Raw genomic sequence first — 21619 nt, forward strand, 5'->3', positions numbered from 1 at the left:
TGGAGTCATCCTATTCAATTTTTCCTTGGATGTAAACTTCAGAAGAGGAGAAACAAAAGGAAGTATGATAAACTGATAGGGTCTGAAATCTAGTTTCAGTAACACAGCAATTACTCTTGAAGGGAAATAATCTCATAGGGGGAAACAACAAATCCAGCTGTGTGTGGTCACATAAAACATAGATTATTCGGTTAACATATTTCTTGGCATGATTCATTCTTTACATAAACTTTAATGAAGTATAATATTTCTACAAAAATACACAAGCCATATGTTTTTAGCCTGATTGAATCATCCGAACAGTAAAAACATCCGTGTGACCACCGCGAAGAACAAGATGTTCTATATCAAAACCCCACATTTTATTTCTACAACACAAGCCCCACTGACCTTCTCAGGATAATCACTATCATGATCTTTAATGTCATAGATGATTGTTGTCTGTCTGAATTGCATGAACGTTATCACATAGTATGTACTCTTTTCTCTCTGGCTTCTGTCACTCAACATTAGGATTACGAGATTGACCCATGCTCTGATAAGCAGCAGTTCTTCATCCTGCTGACCGCTGAATAGCATTCCACTCTTATGAATGAGTCATAATTTATGTATTCACACCACCATTGGTGAACAGCGCAGTTGTTTCCAGGTTCTGTCTATTAGGAATAACTGTATGAACATTGTATCAACTACCTTCTGGTGGGCATGCCTGCACACTTCTGTTGCACAAATACTATCGAGCAGCGCTGATGAGGAACAGGTAACAGCGAGCTTTCGTGAATACTGACAAAGCGTTTCCCAACCTAGACGTACCTCTTCATTCTCCATGAGCAGCCTAGGAGCATGTAGTCACCACACAATCTCAGCAACACTTGATATCATCAGTCTTTCCAATTTTAGCTATTCTCTGTGTGTGCATGATATATCTTATTGTGTTTAAATTTTCATTTCCTTAATAACTAATTGGCCTTAATATGTTTTCATATTAATTGCTCATTTATACTTCCTCCTCACATCTTTTTCTTATTGATTCAAGAGTCCAGGAGTTTTCCATACATTCTGTGTGTGTATATCTGTATATATATAATATTTAATATTTAATTATACATATTTTCATACATTCTGCGTGTGTGTATATATATATAATATATAATTATATAATTTATCTTCTCTCTGAGTCTGTCTTTTCACTCTCTTCAGAGTGTGTTTTGATAAAGGAAATTAATAAATTCCAATTTACCAATAATTTCTTTTGCGGTTACTGTTTTTCAATCCTTTTGTCAAATATCTCCATATCTCAGGTAATGAAGATATTTCACTATGAAAAAATCTAGAGCTTTATGGTTTTACCTTCACACTTAGATTTATCAACTATTTGAATGTAATTTCTACACGGTATGAGACTTGTCGTGTTTCTGTTCCTTTGCGTTTGCAATGATCCCAGTACTATTTGATGAAACACTATCTTTTCCCCACTGTTTTGGTGGGTCACCTTTGTGACAAGCTAAGAGTCCATATATGTGTATATTCTACTACTTGGTTTCCATTGGTCTAAGTCAGTGAATCTCAAACTTTTGTGCACACTGGAAACACTTTGAGGGCTTGTTACAACAGAGTTTTTGATTCAGGGGGTTGGGGAATGGAGGTGAGAGCTAAGAATGTGCACTTCTAACCACCTCCTTGGAGAGGCTGCTGGTTCACTTTGAGAACCACTGGTCTATACATCTATCTTTTAGCAAATCACTCTCTTAATGCCTTTAGATTTATAAATCTTAATATCCAGTAGTATAAATACAACATGTTTTTTCTTTAAGAACACGTTGGCTATTCTTAGCCCTAAAGATATTCATACAAATTTAAAAATCACATTGTCAGTCCCTGCAAGAAGCATCCTGCTGTGATCATTAATGTACTACAGTGAAGCAGTGAATACATTTGGTATTAGATCATATTTAATCTTCCAAACTATTAATATGACATTCTCACTTCTGAAACTGAGGATGAAGAGGTTAAAAAATCTTCCCTGAGCTAGAAGAGAGCAAAAACTGTGAGATAAGCTTTGCTAACTGCAGCTGTGCATGTTCAACATAATCAACTGTTGCTTAAAATTAACCTGGTCTTTCTGTCCCTCCTTAGTACCTAACTGAGCCGTCTTCCCAGGAATTCAGAGTCCAGACATCAAGATTCAGACTCACAGGGTCAAACGCAGGCTGAAGATGGATACTAACCAGAAAAGTCCAGACATTCAACGGAAAAGAAATTCAGTCTTCAAGGGCAAATGCAGACTGATGGGAACATGCCAATCAGCAGGGCCACATGCTCCCCCTCCGCTCCTAAAACCCCGGCACACGCTCCCCCTCCCCTACCTAAACCCCAGCACCTGCTCCCTCTCCCCTACCTAAACCCCAGCACCTGCTCCCCCTCCCCTACCTAAACCCCAGCACACGCTCCCCTCTCCACCTAAACCCGAGCTCCTGTGCCCCCTCCCCTACCTAGACCCCAACACACACTCCCCCTCCCCTACCTAAACCCCAGATAAAAACCCCTACCTGTTTCCCATGAGGAGGCTGATCTGAGTTCTAACTCCCATCTCCACACCTGGCTGACTTTTGATAGTAAACCTCTTTCCTTGTCACAAGCCTGGTGTTTCAGTTTTTTCTTTATTGGCCCTACAGTATGGCAGGTAAAAGAAACTGTGTTTGGGTTCAGTAACACTTCTTCATCGAATTTTGTCTTTCACAACTTTCCTAAATATGTTTTATAGTTTTCTGTGTTGAGTTATTTTACATATTTTGTGAGATTTACTCTGTTTACTCTATTTTAATTTTAAAATTATTAATTTTAATTTAAAATTTAAATAATTAAAAATTTTAAAATGTATTTTTTTTATGTTTTGTTATTGGTGTATAGAAAAAACAAATTTTTGTATATCAGCCTTATACCTAGTAAACTTGTTGAAGTGTCATAATTAGAATAGCGTAATTGTAGATTCTTCAGATTTTCTACATATAAATTCACGTGTTTGCAAATGGTGACATCATTATTTTCTTCCTTTCAATCTTAAACTTTTACATCTTGTTTTACCAGTTAGACCTTCCAATCTAATGATCAGTAGGAGCAGAGATAACAAATATCTTTTTCTCATTCCTGATCTTGGGGTAGATTCCAGAACACACCATTAAGTATGATATAACTTGTAGAGTTCCTATGATATTAAGGATATTCCTTTCCATCCCTAGTTTGCTATTTCCTTTTTTCATGATATTGAACATTACCAAATGCCTTTTCTGTATCCATTTAGAAGATCATGTGAGTTTTCATCTTTTGCTATGTTAATGTAGTATACCTCGTTAATTGTTTTTTTGTCTTAATTTTTTCAGAACAGTTTGAGATTAATAGCAAAATTGAAGGGAAAGTACAGAGATTTCCCATATACCTCCTGCCCCCACACATGCACAGCCTCCCCCACTATCAACATCCCCACCAGATGGTCCATTTGTGACAATTGATGACCCTACACTGATGCAGCATCGTCATCCAAGGTCCATAGTTTACATTAGGGTTCACTCTCAGTGTTGTACATTCTATGGGTTTGGACAAATGTATAATGACATGTACCCACAATTACAAAATCATACAGAGTAGTTTCATTGCCCTAAAAATCTTCTGTGCTCCACCTGTTCATTTCTCCCTCCCCCCATCCCTGGCAGCCACTGATCTTTTTACTGTCTCCATAGTTTTGCCTTTTCTAGAATGTCATATAGTTGGAATCATACAGTATATATATTTTTCAGACTGGCTTCTTTCACTCAGTCATATGCATTTAAGTTTCCTCCATGTTATTTTATGGCTTGATAGCTCATTTTAAACCTGCTATAAACATCCACGTACAGGTTTCTCTGTGGATATAAGTTTTCAACTCCTTTGGGTAAATACCAAGGAGTGTGACTGCAGTATCATTTGTTTAGTTTTGTAAGAAACCTCTAAATAGTATTCCAAAGTGGCTGTACCATTTTATATTGATTGATTTTTAAATGTAAAAGTAACTCTGCATTCCTGGAATAAACTCAATTTGTCGTAATATATTATTATCTACCTATATTGATTGAATTGGTTTGTTAATGCTTTGTTTAGGATTATTGAATCTGTGTTTGTGAAAGGGATTGGCCTGCAATTTTCCTCTCTTATAATGATCTTGTCAGGTTTGGATTTCAAAATGATCCTGATTGCATATAATGAGTTGGAAAGAATTCCTCCTTTTTTATTTTCTAAAAGAATGTTTAAGATTGGTAATGTTTCTTTCTTAAAGGTTTTGAAAATGTACTGGTGAAGCCTTCTGGGACTAGAGTTTTTTTGTGTTGCAGATTTTAATTGCACATTCAGTTTCTTTAGTATATACACAACTATTTAATTTGGGTAGAAAGCTTTCAGAGGTTGGGAAGGTGAGAAACAGGTTAAATACCCAGGACATGCAATGCAAGGTGGACACGTGAGCACCAGAGATGAGAGAAAACGTGGCTGCTTGGAAGGCTCAACAGCTGGGGGTAACTCGAAGCTGGAGACTGTGATCAACTGGAGGCGTCTTCATCCACATGTGGGTACCAGGAGCTTCTCTGGGGGTTTTAACTGGATATCTAACACTGGCCTCTGAGTGTATCCTGGGCCTCTTCAGAGCATGGCAGCCTCAGGATGGTCAAGCTTCTTCCCTGGCAGCTCAGGCCCTCCCAAAACAAGGGTTCCATCAACCACGCCAAAGTCACAGCTTGCCCAGATTCAAAGGCAGACAGGGAATTTGCAGTGTGTATCTTAGGCATCCTCAGAGGCCTGCCTGGTCTGTTCCTTGCAGTGTCACGCCGTGCTACTCCCTTCACTAGTTCAACCACCAATGCCAGATGCCTTCCCGGTCCTTGTGCACTCCAGACCTTTCTCCTCTAAGTCGCTGCACGTGGTGTTTCCTTCCTTTCCTCACCCTTTAAGGCTCAGCCTAACGCCTGTCCACAGAAAGCTCTTCGCAGGTGGGCATACAATGTGAGTGCCTTTTCCTCCAGTGGTATTACCTCTTACAGCTCGATTCCATCATGTTCCTAGAATTTATCAGACTGTGGGATTATACATCATGGGCCAGTGTACTTGTTTATTGCCTGTCCTCCTCACTAAAAGCTAAAAGCTCCTTGAGTGCATAAACCATGTTCTTTTTCACCATAGCATAACTAAGTCATTCCTGGCGTGTCATTGGTTCTCAAAAAATATTTGCTTATGTATGAATCTTATTCTCTCACTATAAATCAGAGTTCTAGAATTCTGTGAACCTCCACGCTGCATATAATTATTCACCTCTGTGTATGCACAGTCATGTATGTTCATGTACACACACACACATCATTTAATACTACCTTCATATAGTAAGCTCTACGTAAATTTTTTTTTTATTTAAAGGAACAGCATACTATGAGTAATTTAGAAACAGAATTTTATTAAGCACTGGATTTGATCATGTTTACTCTTTTTAAGATTTGCAGTTAAACATCAGATAATGGACTACATGAGCTGTCATATTGAACGTTCTGTCTCTGAGCCCAGAGCCCTTTTATGATCTTGCTACATGACATCGTATTTGTAAATGTTTAATTAAAAATGCTAAAAATTTAAAATTTACAAATAAAAAAAAATAACATCAAGCCTGGGTGGATTCCACTTAAAGTAAGCTGAAAAGCAGGCCTACTGTCATATGTAATGTGATATGTAATGTGTAACATGTTGTGTAACGTGTAACATGTAATATGTGAGGTAGCTCAGATCTCCAGGTGAGCAGTAACTAGTGCTTGACAATCTTCTAAAATCAGTGACAGAGCAACAAATAAATGAAACTTAATCATCTTGATAGTAATAAAATCGTGTCAACAGTCTGCATTTTAATTGACCTCTGGATTTCCAATGGTGGAGAGCTTTCCCAGAGTAAGTCTTACGGTTTTCCTGGTGAGTCTGTGATGTCCGTGGGGAATAGGCTTTTCTAATTCTTGAGCTGACACATCTCTGAAACATCCCTTCATTCTCACTGATCTAAAAACAAAAACAGAAAATGAGTAGCTGTCTTCTAATTTTCCACAGTGGGTTCTGGAAGGAAAACGGAACCTAATACATCATCGGTGTGAGTGGTACCCTGTGATCACACCAGGTGAGCGGGGATCAAGCAGTGGCAGAGCCTCCTCCCTCACCGACACCCCAGGCCTTCTCCTAAAACAAGATACCTCCACCTCTTTGCTCTTGGCCGCATTCCTTCCTTCTTTGTTTTGCCTTGACGATAACAGCAACAAAAGTACCATGTGTTGCTCTTTTGGGTGTAAAAAAATATACATGCCATGCCATTTTAGGTGAGATCTAGTACTTTATCACTTGTCTTAAGAGCACAAGCTTAAAGATGCTGCATCAAAAAAAAAAAAAAATCATGGCGACTGGCAGAGAGTCGGCTCACCAAATATTTTAACAATATTCAAGCAAAATTTCATATTTTTAATTATATCCCTTGTCTCAGTATGTCATAACCACACTATCTGATTTGAGAATTTAGGGATACAGAAATGCTGATAAACCTTTGAGTGTTTAAAATCATCAGAAAACAAAACATATGTTACTTCGGATGTCTGCTTTGATTGGTTCCCTGCAGTTCTGATCAGACTGAGAGGCGCAAGTTGCATTACTTTCCACAGAGCAAGGCTGCTTACTAAAAAATTGTCATTATGACTGGCTAATAAGAGAGACAAAGTTGGTCGATAGAGGCCCAAAATGAAGAAAAGCAATGATTAGGTGGGATAATTCTTAATACTTAGTAAAAGCATCATACTCATTTAAATTTAACCAATTCTGGGATGTCATTAAAGAAAAGAAAAATGAGGAACGGAATGAAATGAGACTTCAGGTCCTGCAGGACATCTTGCCGGCTGCTCCCAGGCCCGCACTGGTTTACCAATGGAGGTACTGATGGTGATGATTGATAATAACAAACCTTCACTGAGTGCCCCTGGTGTGCTAGACATAGGCTAAGCACTTTATACACGTGAGCTCATGCAGTCTCTACAACACTCCATTGAGACTGGACTATTCTTATCCCCATTTTATAGATGAGGAAACTAATAGCTAAAGACAAGTAATGTGCACAAGGTCAAATGGCTACTAGCTGGTTGAAATGTATTAAAAACCCGGTTTTGACTCAAAGTCTCTGCTCTATTCCTCAGCTGCACTATGGTCTACAGATTTTCACAAGACCTGTGGTAATGATACAACTTATCGTCCAACCAGAACACATTTGAGACATATGGCAAATTGGATGGGACACCAGACCAAGAGGCAAAAACCTGGATTATTTCAGGAAAAACAGGATGTATTCTGTCTCTTAATGGCACACGTGTAATCGTTCAAAGAGGAGGTCATATGTTGGAGGGGTGGTGTCTGCCTTTGGGAATTTCCCTCTATCAAAATATCAGAAAATCACATAGTGGTGACAGAGGAAAATCTTGGAGGACAAGAGAATAAAATTACAAAGCACAGCTGTTTAGAAACAGGGATTGACCAGGTTGTCCTGACATCAATGTGTATTCAAATGAGAGGTGAATGATGTCAGAGAAGCAGACTCATGGACAGAGAGAAGAGTAAGGGTAATATTGAATTTCTACTCCCTTGACAATTATCAGCTCTGGATAGAAATGGAATAGACTCAGTTTATTTTAAACTGAGATCCATGGACAACTCATCTAAAGGTGATTCTGCATATGTCTAAGATCCATCCAGATCTCAAGAGGAAGGCCTGATAATTGGCATTTTAAGCAAGCTACCCAATTAATTATTAGGCAAGCTAAAGTTTGAGAAACATTACCCTAAACTGGAAGCTCCATGATGGCAGGGGTTTCATCTTCTTAGTTAGGGCGATCATTCCAGTATGTGACCTCATGTAGAAGCTCAATAAATTTTTGTGAAATAAATTAGTGCATACATGAATTACTTAATTATGTGAATAGGTAATTGCAATGAGTAGTCTGACTTCATTTTTGATGTTTTTCTGCTGACAGCTTTTAAATCTCACCCACACCTCTTCTCCTTTTGTCCTACGTCTGGACAAGCTGATAAGAAGCCTGCATGTTCCCTCGTTGGGTGCCAGTGGGACATTCAAACCAGGTGAGCCTCTGACCATGTGGTAACTCTCTCCCCAGCCCTACTCCCTAACCACCATAAAACCTTGGCCATCAAGCCATGTAAAGGCATGGAGGAGCCTTAAATGCATATGACTAAGTGAAAGAAGCCAATTTGAAAAGGCTATGTACTGTGCAATTTCATTGAGATGACATTCTGGAAAAGGCAAAACTATGGAGACAGTAAAAAGATCAGTGGTTAGCAAGAGTTAGAGGGAAGGAAGGGATGAACAGGTGGAGCACAGAGGATTTTTAGGGCAGTGAAACTACTTTGTATGTTACTGTAATGGTGGACACATGTCATTATCCATTTGTCCAAACCCATAGAATGTACAACACCCAGAGTGACCCTAATGTAAACTGTGGACTCTGGGTGATGATGATGTGTCAACATAGGTTTATCAATTGTGACAAATGTGCCATCTGGTGGGGGATGTTGATAGTGGGGGAGGCTGTGCATGTGTGAGGTCAGGGGGTATATAGGAAATCTCTGGTATCTTCATTTCAATATTGCTATAAACCTAAAACCACTCTAAAAATATATATTCTATTTAAAAAAAAGCCACCCAGGCCAGTGTCCTTTCCTTGTTCTCTTAAGCCATTTCAGACCTGCTTGAGAGGCTTGTCTTGTTCTATTAAGAACTCAATTACGTAAGCAATGAACTTTTCATATCCCCTTAGTGTGTGTGTGGTGTCATCATTCTAGACATTTGAACTGAATTTTGGGTGGGGGTCCACCTCCCTCTGTGGGTGACTCTAACAGTGATCCATTGATGAGCAGAGGAGGAAATAGCATAGTCTATTAAAAATCTCCCACTTCAGGCAACTAGAGCTCCTTTGAGAGTCTCCAAGTGCAAATCTTTTAAAATTTTCTCTGTGGGAATGATAGAAAATTGACAGAGCAAAATTGTTTTAGTTTTAAGTAGAAAATTATATCTGGAAATAGAATAAAGACAGTAATGACTTATGAAATGTTAAATCTATGAGGCAGGCATTATCATCTTCACCTTATAGCGGAGAAACGTGAATTTCAGAGGATAACTAATGTATCCAACATCAAACAGCTAATGGACAACTGAGGCCAGATTAGGATCCATGTCTCTAAATTAAAGGTTTATGCTCTATTTCTCTATTTTTTTACTTAAATACAAGTTTATTGGTTGTCATGAAAAAAAATGCAATACTCTTTTATAATGTTTGTTCTTAAATTTAGATAAATAGAATGAAAAAAGGTATTAGAAGAGCTTAAAATAGTCACAAGAAGTATTAATAAAAGATATGTAATAAGAGCAATAAAATTAAAATGATATTTTTCTGTCCATATAACAAGACAGTAAAAACAAAGAATATATTGAAATTTAAATAAAATTGCATAAACTACAAATCTGTTATAGCAATTTAAGCTTTCTGATGCTTAGAAATGGCTTAAACTCAACTCTCCTTTCAAGAATCAAAGATCCATTTGGAAGGATTAATATTGTTAAACTGTACATACTACCCAAAGCCATCTATACATACAATGTAATCCCTATCAAAATTCCAATGGCATTTTTCACAGAAATAGAAAAAACAATCCTAAAATTTATACGAAACCACAAAAGACCTCAGATAGACAAAGTGATCTTGAGAAAGAACAAAGCTGGAGGCAGCACACTTCCTGATCTCAAATTATATTATAAAGCTATAGTGACCAAAACAGTATGGTACTATCATAAAAAGAGATAAATAGACCAATGGAACAGAATTGAGATCCCAGAAATAAGCCTATGCATATACAGTCAACTAGTACTTGACAAGGGAGCCAAGAATACTCAATAGGGAAAGGAGAGCCTCTTCAATGATGATGGGAAAAGTGAATATTCACATGCAGAAGAATGAAACTGTATGCCTATCGTATACCACTCACAAAAATTAACTCAAGATGGATTAAGAATTTAAACATAAGACTTGAAACTGTACATCTTATGGAGGAAAACAGGAAAAAGCTCCTTGACATCAGTCTTGGCCATGATTATTTTTGGATATGACATCAAAGCACAAGCAACAAAAGCAAAAATCAATAAGTGGGACTACATCAAACTAAACAGCTTCTGCACAGCAAAGGAAACCAGCCAGAAAATGAAAAGGCAACATGCTGAATAGGAGAATATATTTGTTAACCATGTATCTGATAAGGAGTTAATATCCAAATGTATAAAGAACTCATACAACTCAATAACAAAAAAACAATCTGATTAAAAAATGAGCAGAGGACTTGAATAGACATTTCTCCAAAGAAGATATACAAATGGCCAACAAGTAAATGAAAAGGTACTTCCTAATCATCAGGGGAATGTAAATCAAATCCACAATGAGATATCACCTCACACCTGTTGGAATGGCTATCATCAAAATGACAAGAGATAACAAATGTTGGTGAGGATGTGGAGGAAAGGAAACACTTGTGCACCGTTGGTAGGAGTGTAAATTGGTGCAGCCGCTACGGAAACCAGTATGGAGGTTCCCCCCAAAATTTAAAATAGTGGGCCGGCCCGGTGGCACAAGCGGTTAAGTGTGCATGCTCTACTGCGGCGGCCCGGGGTTCGCGGGTTCGGATCCCGGGCGCACACCGAAGCACCGCTTGTCAAGCCATGCTGTGGTGGCGTCCCATATAAAGTAGAGGAAGATGGGCACGGATGTTAGCCCAGGGCCAGTCTTCCTCAGCAAAAAGAGGAGGATTGGCATGGATGTTAGCTCAGGGCTGGTCCTCCTTACAAAAAAAAAAAAAAAAATTTAAAATAGAACTACCTTATGATCCTGCAGTCCCACTTCTGAGTATATATTCAAAGGAAATTAAATCACTATTGCAAAGAGATATCTGCACCCCTTGTTCCTTGCAGTACTATTTACAATAGCCAATATATGGAAACAACCTAAGTGTCCATCAATGGATGAATGGGTAAAGAAAATGTGATATATATATGTGTGTGTGTGTGTATATATATATATATATATATATATAATGAAATATCATTCAGCCATAAAAAAGAAGGAAATCTTACCATTTGAGACAACATGGGTGAAATTTAAGGGCATTATGCTAAGTGAAATGTTAGAGAAAGCCAAACACTGTACAATCTCTCTTATATGTGGAATCTAAAAAAGCCAAATTCATAGAAACAGAGAGTAGACTGGTGGTTGCTAGAGGCTGAGGGGTGGAGAAAATGAAGAGATGCTAGTCAAAGGGTACAAACTTCCAATTATAAGATAAATGAGTTCTGGGGATCAAATGCACAGCATCATGCTATAGTTAACAATACTGTATTATATATTTGAACATTGCTAAGAGAGTAGATCTTAAATGTTCTCACCACCACGTCCACAACAACAAAAGATAATATGTGAAGTGAAGGATATGTTAACTTACCTTATTATGGTAATCATTTCACAATATGTGTGTGTATCAAATTATCATGTCATACACCTTAAACTTACACAGTGTCATATGTCAATTATATCCCAATAAAGCTGAGGAAAAGAGAATCAAGGATCCACTGATTAATACAAAAATTTTGAAAAACCTTAAACCTTGATACTTAAAAAATTCTCACCTAAAAGAATATGATAAAGAGGAAGACTTCCATTTGCAGCTAACTGGGCTAAAAGGGACCACATAAACAACTAGAAAGCGAACAATATGTGAGAGACATCTCTTTTCAAACAATGGACAACAGACAACTCAGGACTGTGGTCCCTGAAGGAAGAGACACAATGATAAAGAGTCTTAAAGTCACACTGGCTTTCTGCCAGGTAGCCCATTCCTGACTATGAAAGAGAGGTAGATGGCAATGTGAGCAAAGCAAGCTTATTAAATTTAAGAGATAGTTCAGAGTTCAGGAATTCTGAGTAAGCTGGTGGTTGATCAGGAGAGTTCTGGAGCAAAATGAATTATATAGAGAAAAGAGCTGCAGAAATCTGCATATGGGCCTCACTGAGTGTTTGCTAAATATGAAGATACGCTCTACATATCAAATATGAAATATGGATATGTAGAGAGAAACTCCATGAGAGCAAAAACCAACTGTGGAGCTGTGACGAACAGTTCTGAGTTCACCCAGGCCTGGGAATCATTTGAGTTCCACCAGCCAGAATGCAAAATTCCACTTAAATGTTCCTGCCAGTTTATGGGCTCCAACAGCTTCTGTCCCACATAAGCAGACCCTCTGGATTCACCTGTCTCTCCAGATTTCAGAGTGGCAGTTTTCTTTGTGACTTCAGTTCTCTGATGGGTGTAAGAAAAGACATTGATTTTCAGTTTGCCAGCTTTTTCTTGTTGCAGAGACGTGAGTGACAACCTCCAAGCTTTTAACACAAATGAGTTGAATCTGGAAGCCCTTCAGTACTTTTTGATCAAAAAATGTTTTCTGCAAAATACCATTCCCTGATAAGTTGCCATGACTCTGTCCTATTGCCTACTATGAAATCAAGGGTACACATCTTTTTTAAAAAGTCCTTTCAATTATTTTTCTCTGATTGTTGCTAAGATCTTCTTGTCCTTGTTGTTTTGCAATTTAACTCTGATTTATCATCTGAGTGTGGATTTCCAAATCAACAAAGTAATGCCAAGAATTAGCAAAATAATGGCTATTGTTTTTTTTTTATGTTTTGTTTTGTTTTTGATGAGGATTTTGAGAGTTTCCAAGCTTTAGAGGTAGACTTTGCCAGTTGGTAGGAATAATACTTTAAGGGTTGTCATTGTTTTTATTTCCTGGCATCCAGGTCTCATTTATTTTATGATGGTGATTTAGTTTGCCTCGGGGGAGTCATCCTGCCCCATGGCGCGTAATCATTGCAGATGCTTCTCCTCTACCTGGAAAGAGACGGGCACCTGGCTCAGACGATCAGCCCTCTCTCCCCAACATTTAACTCTGGAATGAAGCACCTTTGTGGACTACTCCTGTGTGGCACTATTTGTCCCCACTTTACTACCCTGATGCAGTGTTCATTAGGTCCTTGTCTCTGGATTCTCAGAGCTGTTTTGTTTCCTGACCTGCCCAGGGTCTGTATTTTCTTTTTCAGTTGTTGTTTCTGTGAGCTGTCCTTCCAATAAATGACTTGATCTCCTTGTTAGCGCATAAACTATTCTGGTGTTTAGTATCTTCTGTTTAGAGCCCTATTCCTGCTGTTTAGTATCATGAGTAACAAACCATGGCTACTAAGTGTCATGTGCATCTCAAGATTCCCACGAGGGCAGTCACGTCTTCACTCCTCCATTCCCAGGGCGTGTCTAGTGTCATGCATTGTTCTCTTATCATAGACAGAAAAAGTAAACATATCCTTCCCCAATTCCTGAGGAGTCCATTTTCCAGTGGGTTTCATAAACACTTATATGGGCCTTTTTACACTGATTCTGCTCCCCAAACTATTCAAGTGAAACTGAAATAAATGCGCACAACACTAATCCTCAACCCACTCAATCCTCTGACTTCTGCTGAATCTTTGTTATGCAATATTTTAGATAAACCACCTGATTTCCTTAGTTTTAAGTCTCTGAAAGTGTTTTGTCCATGTCATTCCCAGCTGCATACCGAGTACTTGTCTCTAACATGCAATCGCCCCCACAAACAAACACAATATTTGGGGTCTAGAAAAGCCACTGCACCAACTCCATCCACACTGAACTGTGGCTCAGGAAATTACTCCTCTAGGCCTTTCTCACCATCATTTTGAATTTTACAATTTTACAGCGTCATTCATTAGTTTCCTCCGATGGCTGGCGCAACAGGAGTTGTGTCTTGGCTCACCCTCCTTCCTTGTATAATTTGGATTAGAAACCCCAGATCTATTTACTTTGAGACTGATGCAGGCCACTACATTTGATAACTGCCTGCAGATGCTCTGTGGTCACCACTCTAGGCCACTTTCCCATTTCTTTATTGGAACCTGGGCCACTAAAAGCCCAAATTCATGACCCAGCCCTCTGTTTTACCAGAATTAGAATCAGCTAGTTACCTCCTCTCTTAAAATATAAATCATAGTGTCTGACCTTTCTCTTACTGAAGAATAACAATGGTTATCTTAACATTAAAAACACTTTGAAAATGAAAAGATTAGATCATACTTAAAAAATATAATTATCACTCCATTAAGGAAAAAGAATCAAAATTTAACATTTTAACATAATAAATAACAAGGCATTCTCTAGGACGTGTGAATCAATTACTTAGTCAACAGATAAGTGAGCCGCTACTATAAACCAGCCATGGTGACAGGCTCAGGGTATAGAAAGAGAAAGAAAATAAGCTTTTTACCCTTGAGAAACTCACAATCTCCCCGTGTAGAAGAAGACTCCCCAAAGACAGAAAAACCACATAGTAACATTCAAACCTAAAGAGAAAAAAACACCATGAAATTCCACATCATCCACCTAACCCTTTAAGACTACCTAGGAAAAACGTAAACTTTGAAAATGAAAGCATTTCCAGAAACAGTAATCGCTCCTTACAGCAATCTATCATCATTGTGAGACTAGATACTTACTAAAATGTAGCATTAAAAGAAAACATCTTCTGTTTGTACACACACACACACACACACAAACACACACACACCCCATAGGGTAATTATCTTCCTTGATACTTAATTACATTAGATTATTCCTATGTGCCATATCATAGAAAACATTTATTGATAAGTAAAATAGACTTGGGTTTTTTCCTTTAAATTTAGCTGAATTGTTTGTTTTTGTAAGTCCCCCAGAATCTAAATTTAAGTTGCTGTGGGTATTGAAGTTGGGAGACCATGCTTTCAATAAATCACAATAATAAAAAAAAATTTGCACCAGAGATTGATTTTGTGGACAATTGCCATTTTTCTCTCAGATGTGTTATTTTGAGCGCCAATACGTTTTACCATACACAAATATATGATTGTTTTAAACTCTATGAGTCAAAATGGATTTTTATCAACCTTTTCAATATCATTTCTGTCACAAATAAATTTTTTTGAACAACAAAGTACAAAACACTTTGAATAGATAAAACAAAAATAATTTATTTTAATTGTAAGTATATAAAAGTATAAAAAAAATTTTAACCAATAACTGTAGATAGTAAAGTATTTTTTTTTTTATAAATTGACTCTATTTAGGGAAAAATTAAATTCCTTGGATATATATGAATTGTAAATACATTTAGAAAAAGGTCTGACTTAAATGATCTGTTTAGCATATTAATTTTCACATGGTTTTTCTTTATATTCTTTAAGAGGTTCAATTTCTGCAAAACATATTTACTCTATTGATGTCTATTCCCAATCCTTTATTTCAGTGTTATTCTAAGTTAACAGAGTTGTATAAATATGCTATGTATGCAACCATAAGTTAATATAATGTATGTTGTAGAACATTGATTTCAGGAAGAACCAGCATATTCAAAGGAGAATATCCTACAAAATTGAGAGGCAATAGAAAGTAGTATTTAGGATCAGTATAGATTCAAAATCCAGATACCAGAGGCCAGTATAGATTCAAAATCCAGCTCCATAATCTTGGGCTTATCTATATAAACTAACTATACCTTAGTTGCTTCATTTGTAAAATGGGCAAACTACTGGTATATTAGCTTATGTTGTTTTGAAGGTCAAATGAGCTAATAAAAGTAACAAACGGAAAAGTACCTGCCGTATAAAATTCAATAATAATTAGTGATTTTGACTCAAGATAAGTCTTTACCCTATTTTATTGGAAGCGGTTCTTACTTAACATATATAAAGTCACTTTGTAATCATAATAATATGTTCTGCTTAAAAAAATAATTAAACAACCCTTTTTAGGAATCAAATAAGGGTCATTTAGAATACTGAAAACCTATGAGAAAATATATGTGGAATGCCATCTTTACCAAGTGGGAATGGTGCTGACATTTAACACTAAAAGATATTTATGTAAAAAAAAGAACAAAGTTTAAATTCTACAGAATTGTGACCTCTATTCTCTAGGCCACAATCTCTAGAAACATCTTCCTTCCACAGACAGAATTCTTTTTGTCCGCCTAAATGCTCTAAGTGTATGGAGTTCTTCACACCCATGTGTACTCAATCTCCACAAAAAAATACCAGTAGAAGGACCTGTTAATAATATCAAGAGGTCAAAATTCATGGAACAGTGAAAGTAACCCCCCTCAAGCATTGCCTGTGATTAAATTAAAGTTACCAAACCGTTTTGGTAAAACGCTTTTATAAACAACAAAAATAAGGAGGGCCAGCCATGGTGAAATCCATGGTCCTCCCAATCTAGCTCTCTATCTCTGACAGAGCAGCACAACGGGGCATGGTGTTCTCGCGTACTTCATTCCTTGTTAAAACTTGTCTAAATTTTCTTATTAAGAAATATATATACTCGATACCATTCTTTATTTTCCCTTCATTTTCTTGGAGGACAACTAGAATTTTGTTGATTTTTCAGCATCATTGCCTCATTACAGTGTCATATCCTTTCTTAGAATGTGAGAGCCCTCTTTTCAGTGTTCTTAGTTTGGATCTGTCTCTTCTTCCCCCTCATCCTCCCACTCCCCCTCCCCCCCTTCTCCTCCTCCTCCTTCTTCTTCTTCCTCTTTAGGATTTCTTGCTTATTTTATTTGTCCAGTTATGTGGTTGCATAGATCATTCTCAGACTCTTCTCATTTTAGGTAACTGGTAGCTTTACATAATAGCTAAACTTTCTCAAGCTATCATGAGTCAAGGACTAAGAAGTTGAATGAAAGAAAGAGAAAAGCAAGAGTTCCTTATAATTCTAGAGGCAGCCAGGATCCTTTTTCAATGAGAAACTATAATTTTACATTTAAGAGGTAACAATTTATCTGATTTTTACAAGTATTTTTGAAAAATTTTACTATGAGGCTTTCTTCACTAATATATAGATTTTGAAGCTAAGACATTCTAAAAACATTATGACTTCGGAGCCAAATACAGAAAACAATGAGACAAATTTGGGGCTTTGAGCTTCATCACAGGTTCTTGGGTCACAGAACAGTGTCCAAGACTTGGATCCAAGCTTTCTCATGTTCTACAGCTCAGGTACTGCTGAGCACGTGAGACGGATCTGCGACCTAGCCCTTTCTGGATGGGAAACTTTGTGGGGCAGAGGAGAACAGATACATCATATGACGCCTACACAAATTTGGGGTCAAGTGCAGAGAAGACTTGTATATTGCTTCCTAGGTGAAGCCTGGGAGGGCAAGGGGTTTTATAGAAAGAAATCTTTCTGCATAAGATCATTGTGCTTACAAGAGAAGGTTTGAGACAGCCTCCTGAAGTTGTATATTTTTATTAAAGGGCAAGTGAAAGTTTGTGCATCAGCAAGGAGGTCAGACAAGTGGCTGTGTCATAGCTAGACAACCTGAGGAAGCTGGGTATTTGAGGAGGTAGAAAGAAGAAAGACGTGCACGTTCCCAAGGACCAGAGAACAGAGAGGTAACTTGAACAGCTCCCCAGACACCAGAGGGATGGATGCCAAAGACCAGAACAAAGCAGAGAAGGTTCAGAGTGTGGCAGTGGAGCAGAGAGATCATCATGTATGTACCAGATATCCCCTCCCTGGCGGTATCATCACGTAGCATTAGGAAAGTGTGTGCCTCTGGGGAGGGGGTGGGAGAGAAGAAACTCTGAAGAGACTGAATGTAAACCTGAAACAACCAAGAAAACACTTAAATAACTGGATTTATTGGGAAATGACTGCATAAAACATTATATAAGTAGACCAAATGAGACTTGGAATAGAAATAAATTGATAGACAAAATTAAACTTATATTATGACCGTCTAATCATACACCCTGAAAATACACCTATGGCCCTCTTTAGAAACAGTTACTATTACATAAGACGTCATTTAGGGTCGGCCCTGTGGCTTAGCGGTTAACTGCATGCGCTCTGCTACTGGCGGCCTGGGTTCGGGTCCCGGGCGCACACCAACATACCGATTCTCCAGCCATGCTGAGGCCACGTCCCACATACAGCAGCTAGAAGGATGTGCAACTATGACATACAACTATCTACTGGGGCTTTGGGGAAAAAAATGGAGGAGGATTGGCAATAGATGTTAGCTCAGAGCCGGTCTTCCTCAGCAAAAAGAGGAGGATTAGCATGGATGTTAGCTCAGGGCTGATCTTCCTCAAAAAAAAAAAAAAAGAAGAAGAAGTTGTTTATTTATTGTGCCACGTAGCTCCGTTATTTTAGGAAACTGCTTTTGGTTTATGCGACTGTAAAGAGCAAAGTTAGGAAGGCTGAAAACATGCTGTCTGCTCTAGTTTTCCTCCATTCTCCTATTAAATGCTCTCACATTCCACACTGTAGAGTGGCTGGGTCATTTCTCTCTCCAGAGCCCAGGTTGGTTCTCTTCAGTGTAGGTTGTGCTGGACAATTGCTAGGGATTTATGACCTTTCCTGTTGTCAGTCAAAATGTTTCTAATTGTCTGAAGCTTGTCCTACACCACATTTAAATACTTTGAATATTATTCCTGTCTTTTAGCCTAAGTATTATAAGGTAGGTAAAATTTTCCTAGCATCACACCAACTCTTGAATTATATCTACAGAGGGGATTGCACTGGCACACGTTGCCCCTACTGAGACATAGAAAAGATTTAGAATAATAATAATACAAAATTAGATAAGAGTTCTACAATTTCACTCCTGTGGAATTTTCAAACTCCTGAATAGTTTCCATCCAGCTGTGTAGAAAATGATTTTTTTGTGAAGTTCTCGTTTTCACTCCAACGTATTCCCCTAAACTGTGTAGAAAAGCACAGTATTAAAATACAACTAACTTGAACCTAAATATAATATTGGCTAAATTTATAAACTGGCAGTTGCCAGGTGGCACTTTAGCATCTGTAGAGCAAAATGCTGATTTTGCTGTCTTCAGAGGCCACAGAAAGTTTTGACTCCTTTAAAGGACCAGGGGACTTCAGTTAAAAAAATGTTAGAACTAATAAACAAATTCAGTAAAGTGGCAGTATAAAATCAACGCACAAAAATCACTTGTGTTTCCATACACTAACACTGAACAATCTGAAAGGGAAATTAAGAAAAAAATCTCATTTACAATAGCATCTAAAAGAATAAAATGCTTAGGAATAAATTTAATCAAGGTGGTGAAAGATTTATACACTGAAAACTACAATACATTGCTGAAATAAATTAAAGAAGACATGAATAAATGGAAAAACATCCCCTGTTCATGAATTAGAAGACTTAATACTGTTAAGATGTCAATTCTACCCAAACCAATTTACAGATTCAATGCAATCCCTAACAAATTCCCAATTATATATATATATATTTGCAGAATAGAACAATCCATCCTAAAATACATATGGAATATTAAAGGACTCTGATAGCCAAAACAGTCTTGAAAAAGAAGAACAAAGTTAGTGGTCTCACACTTTGTGATTTCAAGACATATTACAAAGCTACAGTAATTAAAAGTGTCATACTAGCATAAAGACAGACACATAGACCAATGGAATGGAATAGAAAGCCCAGACATAAATTCTCACATATATGGTCAAATGATTTTTGACAGGTACCAGGACCATACAATGGGGAAAAGACAGTCTTTTCAACAAACAGCGTTGAGAAAACTAGATATCCATGTGCAAAAGAATGAACTCAGATCCTTACCTTACACCACGTACAAAAATGACCTCAAAGTAGCAAAGATCTAAATGTAAGAGCTAAAACTCTCAGAATAAAATATGAGGGAAAAACTTTAAGACATTGGATTTGACAGTGATTTCTTGGATATGACACCTAAGGCACAGGTAACAAAAGAAAAAATATATAAGTTGGAATTCTTCAAAATGAAAAACTTCTGTTCATCAAAGAACCCTGGCAATAGAGTGAAAGGCAACCCATAGAATGAGAGAAAATATTTTCAAATCACATATCTGATAAGGTGTTATACCTAGAACATATACATAACTCCTAAACTCAACAACAATAACAAAACAATATAAAAATGGGCCAAAGGACTTTAATAGACATTTCTCCAAAAAATGTATACAAATGGCCAATAATCACAGGAAAAAGATGTCCACCGATCTATTCATTAGGGAAATTCAAATCAAAACCACAATACAATGCCACTTCAAACACAAAGCCAATAGGATGGCTATTATCAAACAAAAAAACAGAAAATAACAAGTGTTGGTAAGGATGTAGAGAAATTGGAACCCTGTATACTGCTGGTGGGAATGTAAAATGATGTTACTGCCGTGGAAAATGGTATGGAAATTCCTCAATAAATTAAACATAGAATTACTATATGATCCAGCAATTCCACTTCTGGGTATATACCTAAAGGAATTGAAAGCATAATCTTGAAGAGATATTTGTTCTTTCATGTTCATAGAAACATTATTTACAGTGTCCATAAACAGACGAATGGATAAACTAAATGTGGTGTATACTTATAATTGAATATTATTTAGCCTTGTAAAGCAATATTATTCGTGCTTAACAAGCATTACAAATGCTACAACATGGAATAATCTTGAGGAATTATGCTCAAATAAGCCAGTTATAAAATGACAAATATTTTATGATTCCATTTATATGAGGTCCCTAGACTAATCAAATTCAGAGATAGAAACTAGCATGGTGGTTACCAGAGGCTGTGGGAGAGGGAATGGGGGGCTAGTGTTTAATGGGTTCAGAGTTTCAGTTCTGTCAAACGAAAAAGTTCTGGAGATGGATGGTGGTGATGGTTGCACCACAATGTAAATGTACTTAATTCCACAGAATTGTACACCTAATGGTCAAAGTATCAAATTTTATGTGATGCATACTTTACCACAATTAAAAAAGAATCAGGGGAAATCAGTTAATAAATAGTATACGCTAACAAAAAACTGAAGTGTTTATTTGAAACCAGGAACAATGGATAAATGAATAAAATGTAAACAGTTGAAAATTTTAAAGTCCTCTGTAAAAGCGAAGTACTATTTTTTCTCTGACCCATAAGCACCAAAGGCTGTTTGGGAGTTTACCTTGACCTTCTCGTAATCTTCATTTATATATTACAAGCTAAGACTCAATTCCAGATTCATTCTTCTAGACTTAACTTTGTATGTCATTATGTAGAAACTATATTGTACACATAATCATATCAATTAATGCAGGAAAAGCATTTAGTGAAACTCAACACTCATTTATGATAAATTCTCATAAAAAAAGTAAGAAAAGAGGGAAATTTCCTCAACTTGAAAAAGAGCCTCTACAAAGTCTACAGCTAACTTTATACTTTAATGTGAAAGAGCAAATGTTTTCCCCTTCAGATCAGGAACCAAGCAAGGGTGTCCACTCACAATGCTCATTCTGCTTAGGCTTGAAGTTGTAGCCAGTGCCATTAGGCAAGAAAAGGAAATTAAAAAAATACGTTTCAGAAAAGAAGCAATCAAA

This window comes from Ceratotherium simum, chromosome 28 (assembly GCF_057802395.1).
Source record: "Ceratotherium simum simum isolate JZ-2026a chromosome 28, ASM5780239v1, whole genome shotgun sequence".
In the NCBI taxonomy this organism is placed as follows: domain Eukaryota; kingdom Metazoa; phylum Chordata; class Mammalia; order Perissodactyla; family Rhinocerotidae; genus Ceratotherium; species Ceratotherium simum.